The sequence below is a fragment of the Scyliorhinus torazame genome, chromosome 17 (genome assembly GCF_047496885.1).
Source record: "Scyliorhinus torazame isolate Kashiwa2021f chromosome 17, sScyTor2.1, whole genome shotgun sequence".
Taxonomy (NCBI): domain Eukaryota; kingdom Metazoa; phylum Chordata; class Chondrichthyes; order Carcharhiniformes; family Scyliorhinidae; genus Scyliorhinus; species Scyliorhinus torazame.
The window spans coordinates 84,267,636-84,273,635 of record NC_092723.1 but is presented as its reverse complement, the minus strand read 5'-3'; the positions used below and the strand labels follow the sequence as shown (position 1 = coordinate 84,273,635).

Here is a 6,000-nt window from a genome sequence, read left to right as displayed (position 1 = left end):
ACGTCGTCCATGTACAGGGAGGCCTTGACTTGCATGCCTCCACTGCCTGGGATCGTCACTCCTCTTATACCCGGATCCCTCCTGATGGACTCGGCAAAAGGTTCTATGCAGCACACAAAAAGGGCAGAGGAGAGAGGGCAGCCCTGCCTGACTCCAGATTTGATCTGGAACTTTTCTGTTTCCCACCCATTGATTGAGACTGCGCTCTAGATGTTTGTGCAGAGCAGTTTGATCCAATTGCGAATTCCCTCCACAAACCCCATTTTGGAGAGCACATCCATCATGAAGGTGTGCGACATTCTGTCAAAGGCCTTCTCCTGGTCGAGGCTGATGAGGCAGGTGTCCACCCCCCTGTCCTGCGCGTAGGTGATCGTATCCCTGAGTAGCGCGAGGCTATCAGAGATCTTCCTGCCGGGTACAGCACAGGTCTGGTCAGGGTGGATCACCGACTCCAGAGCAGACCTGACCCGATTGGCGATGACCTTGGCTAGAATTTTATAGTCCACATTCAACAGTGAAATGGGTCGCCAATTTCGAATTTCTTCCCTTTCCCCCTTCTGCTTGTAGATGAGGGTGATGATGCCTTTCCTCATGGACTCTGACATGCTGCCTTCCAGAAGCATACTCTCGTACACTTCCAGCAGGTCTGGGCCGATCCAGTCCCACAGAGCCGAATACAACTCAACCGGTAAGCCGTCGCTTCCGGGAGTTTTACTCGTCTCGAAGGACTTGGCGGCCTTTGTCAGCTCGTCCAGAGTTAGTGGTTTGTCCAGGTTTTCCAGCTCGCTGTCGCCTAAGACCTCCGTGATAGTCCACAGGAAGGTCTGGGAAACAGTGCTATCTGTTGGCTTCAGATCATACAGTCTGGCATAAAAGGATTGGCTGATCCTCAGGATGTCAGACTGCGATGACTTTACAGAGCCATCTTCTTCCTTCAGGCTGCTGATCACAGAGGTCTCTCTGTGCACCTTTTGGAAGAAGAAGCATGAGCACTTTTCATCCTGCTCCACGGAGCGGACTCTGGAACGGAAGATAACCTTGGAGGCCTCCGAGGTGTAGAGCGAGGCTTGCTGGCTCTTCACCTCTTGGAGATCCTCCTTGACATCCACCCCCATCGACTGCAGCTGGAGCAAATTCTGCATACTTTTCTGGAGCCTGGACATGACCCCTCGTCTCTCTCTCACCTTTTGAACGCCCTTGAGGATGAAAAACCTTTTGATATTCCCCTTGATTCCTTCCCACCAGAGATGTGGGGCCTCAAAGAGGGGTTTCACGGTTCTCCAACCTTTGTAATACCTCCTGAGTTCCTCGAGGTTCTCAGGGGTCAGCAGTTTTACATTTAGCTTCCATGTCCCCCTGCCTACCCCCTGGTCTTCCTGCAGGTGGCAGTCGGCCAGTAGGAGGCAGTGGTCAGAGAAGAACACCGGCGTTACGTCGGTGGACCTGACCGTGAAAGCTCGGGACACAAAGAAGAAGTCTATCCTGGAGCGGACAGACCCGTCTAGCCGTGACCATGTGTATCTACGCTGCGCTCCGTCTGCAGGGTTGCTGCAGACGGCTAGCAGTTTGGCGTCTTTTACCATTTCCATCAGGAGTCTGGACGTAGCGTCTAGTTTGCTGTCGGCTCTGCCGGATTGTCCAGCCGCATCGATGATGCAGTTGAAGCCACCACCCAGGATGACCGGCTTGGAGGTGGCCGACAGCAGTGGGAGTTGCTGAAGTACTCCAGCCGCTCACGTTTTACGGCCGGGGCGTACACATTAATAAGTCTGAGAGGGGCGATTTTGTATTTCACGTCTGCTACGAGGAGGCGCCCGCCCACCACCTCCTTAACGTCGGAGATGGTGAAGTTGCCTCCCCGCAGCAGAATACCCAGGCCGGAGGAGCGTCAGTCGTTTCCTCCTGACCAGATGGATGGCCCGTGGGACCACCAGCTCGACCAGCGCCTGTAGTTGCTGAGGTGCGGAATTCCGCACTCCTGCAGGAACAGTAGGTCAGCTTTCACGTTTGCTAAGTAGCCAAGTGTGGCCACACACCGCGAAGTATCTTTAATGCTTCGCACATTGATGGATGGAATTTTAAACCCCATTTTAGAAAGGTAGATTTACCAGTCCAGAGTCTATACAGTTGGCTGTTCCAGCTGTTGGATGTTCCCCAGCATGCCGGAGGTGCTCGCAAACTGTTGCACAGTTGCAGGGCTGAGAAAGCTGTCCTGGTCCGCACTGGGCCCGTGAACTTGATGGAGATGCATTGGGGGGGGGGGGGGGGGGGGGGGGGCTGTAGCCCTGGTGTCCATCGTGGCAGTCAGTGGGTGTTGGGGTTGCAGGCCGGTCTTCGCCTGGGTTGTTGCTGCTTGTTAATTTCGGGGGTTGGTCTGTGACCTTGTTTTCGATGTCCGGCGTTTGGTGGCCGTTGGTCATATTGCTGTTTCCATGAGCCAGGGGTTGATTGTCTCGGCGGGTTTTATTTTCTTCCCGGTCGGTGGTCTGGGGGGGTCTGTGCCTCCCGTTCCACGTTGGTGCTTTGCCTCTTTATTTGAGGCCGATTCTTGTCCTGTTTTCCCTCATCGGATGAGGTGTCGGCGCTAAGTGCGCCGGCTGAAAGGTGTCGCTTTTTGCCACTACCCCTCGGGGGGTTCTTCAGTTTGTTTTTTTGTTTCCTCTTTCGTTTGTCCCTGTTCACTGTTTCCCAGGGCTTTTTATTCTTTGTCCCATCCTCTTCCTCTTCCATTGAGTGTTCCTCATCAGATGAGGCTGGGGTTGGGTTGTCAGGGCGTGTTGGAGCCTTCCCTTTTTGTTGACGATCCTTCTGCTGCTTTTCCGCATCCTGTGTCGTGGTGACTTTGTCGATGGAGGGCGTATGAACCTCCTTGGTGTTTGCATACCGGGGGTCCACACACAGCTTGATGCAGCTGCACACAAAGGTGGCCATCAGGATGAGGGAGACGTTGAGTACGTTTTTCCGTCGCAGTCTGTTCTCAGAGTCACCTTGACCTGGTGCTCACTTGTCCAGATGCCGAAGGTGTCTTTCACTTGCACGCTGTCACTTTTCAGCTCAGCGTACCTGGCGAGAAACGTGAGCACATCAGACACAGGGACGTGGGGGTTGTACGTGTGCAGTGTAACAACCCGGTTTTGCTGCGACGGTAGCGTAAACAGAGGCTCCGCAGTCAGGATAGACAGGGGACTCTGGTTACCTTTTTCTTTGAATGCGTTCAAGAATTTGATGCACGCTGCGACGTTCTTGAAGGTGACGTCAAAATATCCATTGTTGGGGAAGTCTTGCAAGCAGAAGATCTCTGTTGCTTGAAACCCGCAGCACTCGAGCAGCAACTGCTTCACGAAGCCTTTTGTTTTGTGATTGAGTGAGAAAAGAAATGTGAATAAAGTGTATATTTGTATGTGTTTGAGCTGTTTTTTGACTTTGAAATTCCCCATAAAGGGGTGGTGTGCACCGTTCCTGGAGATACTGCAATACCAGGTCGATGCGTGGAGTGGACGGAGCAAGCCCCTATTCCATCTCCCTGCTCCAAAAATCAATTTAATATATGGTCCCCAGATAAGGGACGTATCAGATATTAAACTGATAAGAACAGATTTTTTTTTGATTTTTTTTTTCTCAAAAAATATACTTTATTCATGAAATATATCATAAACATTACAGAACATTTTGAATTGTCTTGACTGTACATTTCCGGCAGGGTTACACATTCCCTTGACTTTCTTCCATTCAATTTTGATAACATTACACACATATCACTCTTTACATTACAATTCCTTCTTAAATATTTACATTATCATGTTTCTTTTATACATTGGAGTGTTGGTTGCCCAGACCGAGGGGCTTTACACTGTTACCCGCCCCTCGGTGTACATTTGCTGGAAAGACTTTACACAGTGGTCTTTCCCCATTGCGCCTTGGCGGCAGCTGCCCCCAGCTTGAGTGCGTCCCTCAGCACGTAGTCCTGGATCTTGGAATGTGCCAGTCTGCAACACTCGGTCGAGGACAATTCTTTGCACTGGAAGATCAGCACGTTTCGGGCAGACCAAAGAGCGTCTTTTACCGAGTTGATGACCTTCCAGCAGCAGTTGATGTTTGTCTCGGTGTGTGTCCCTGGAAACAGTCCGTAGAGCACAGAGTCCTGTATTACAGAGCTGCTCGGGATGAACCTTGACAAGTACCACTGCATCTCTCTCCAGACCTTCTTTGCAAAGGCACATTCCACAAGGAGGTGGGTGACCGTCTCATTTCCCCCACAGCCACTCCGAGGGCAGCGTGCATTGGCGCAGAGCCTTCGGGTGTGCATGAAGAATCTGACAGGGAGGGCCCTTCTCACCACCAGCCAAGCTAGGTCTTGGTGCTTGTTTGAAAGTTCTGGTGATGAGGCGTTCTGCCAGATGACTCTGACAGTCTGCTCTGGGAACCATCCAACGTCCTCCACAGTCTCCTTTTCCCCGAGGGCCTCGAGGACATTACGTGCTGACCACTGCTTCATTGCTCTGTGGTCAAAGGTGTTTTCCTTTCGGCGGGGGGCAGGCGGGGGTGGGGGGGGGCGGGGGGGGGGGGGGGCGGCCCAATCCGGCTGGTAACGTGGAATGTGAGGGGCCTGAATGGGCCGGTAAAGAGGGCCCGAGTGTTCGCGCACTTAAAGGGACTGAAGGCTGACGTGGTCATGCTCCAGAAGACACATTTGAAGGTGGCAGACCAGGTCAGGTTAAGAAAGGGATGGGTAGGACAGGTATTCCATTCGGGGCTGGATGCGAAGAACAGAGGGGTGGCAATATTGTGGGGAAGCGGGTGTCGTTTGAGGCCAAGAATATTGTAGTGGACAATGGAGGTCGATACGTGATGGTGAGCGGTAGGTTACAGGGGATGTGTGTGGTATTGGTAAATGTATACGCCCCGAACTGGGACGATGCTGGATTCATGAAGCGTATGTTGGGGCGCATTCCGGACCTGGAGGTAGGAAGCTTGATAATGGGTGGGGATTTCACCACGGTGTTGGACGCTCCAGATCTAGGACAGGAAAGAGGCCGGCTGCAGCCAAGGTGCTTAGGGGGTTTATGGACCAGATGGGGGGAGTGGATCCGTGGAGGTTTGACAGGCCGCAGGCCAGGGAATTTTCTTTTTTCTCCCACGTGCACAAAGCCTAGTCCCGGATAGATTTTTTTGTTCTGGGCAGGGCGTTGATCCCGAAAGTGGAGGGAACGGAGTATTCGGCCATCGCCATTTCAGATCACACCCCGCACTGGGTGGAACTGGAGCTGGGAGAGGAGAGGGACCAACGCCCGTTGTGGCGGTTGGATGTGGGACTGCTGGCAGATGAGGCGGTGTGCGGGAGGGTGAGGGGGTGCATTGAAACGTAGTTGGAGGCCAATGACAATGGGGAGGTGCAGGTGGGGGTAGAGTATGGGAGGCGCTGAAGGCAGTGGTCAGGGGAGAGTTAATTTCCATCAGGGCTCATAGGGAGAAGAGAGAGGGCAGGGAAAGGGAGAGGTTAGTGGGGGAGATTTTAAGGGTGGACAGGAGATAAGCAGAGGCCCCTGAAGAGGGACTACTTAGGGAGAGACGAAGTCTCCAGACGGAATTCGACCTGTTGACCACAGGGAAGGCAGAGGCACAGTGGCGGAAAGCTCAGGGGGCGACGTATGAGTATGGGGAGAAGGCGACCCGGATGCTGGCACACCAGTTCCATAAGAGGATGGCAGCGAGGGAGATAGGTGGAGTCAAGGATGGAAGGGGAGCTACGGTGCGGAGAGCGACAAAAGTAAACGAGGCATTCAAGGCCTTCTATGAGGAGCTGTGCAGATCCCAGCCCCCAGCGGGGGAAAAAGGGGATGCGATGATTCTTGGACCAACTGAGGTTCCCGAGGGTGGAGAAGCAGGAGGTGGCTGGTTTGGGGGCACCAATTGGGTTGGAGGAGCTGATTAAAGGTCAGGGGAGTATGCAGGCAGGGAAGGCCCCGGGACCGGATGGGTTCCCGGTTGAGTTCTATAAGA

General features: G+C 53.3%; 1 non-coding gene across 1 annotated transcript; it reads right to left on the bottom strand.

Annotated features, from left to right (window-relative positions):
- Nucleotides 1-3,443: 3,443 nt before the first annotated feature.
- LOC140394647 (U2 spliceosomal RNA) lies at nucleotides 3,444-3,629 on the bottom strand. Its single transcript, XR_011935946.1, has one exon. It is a non-coding gene; the product is annotated as a U2 spliceosomal RNA (small nuclear RNA).
- Nucleotides 3,630-6,000: the final 2,371 nt, after the last annotated feature.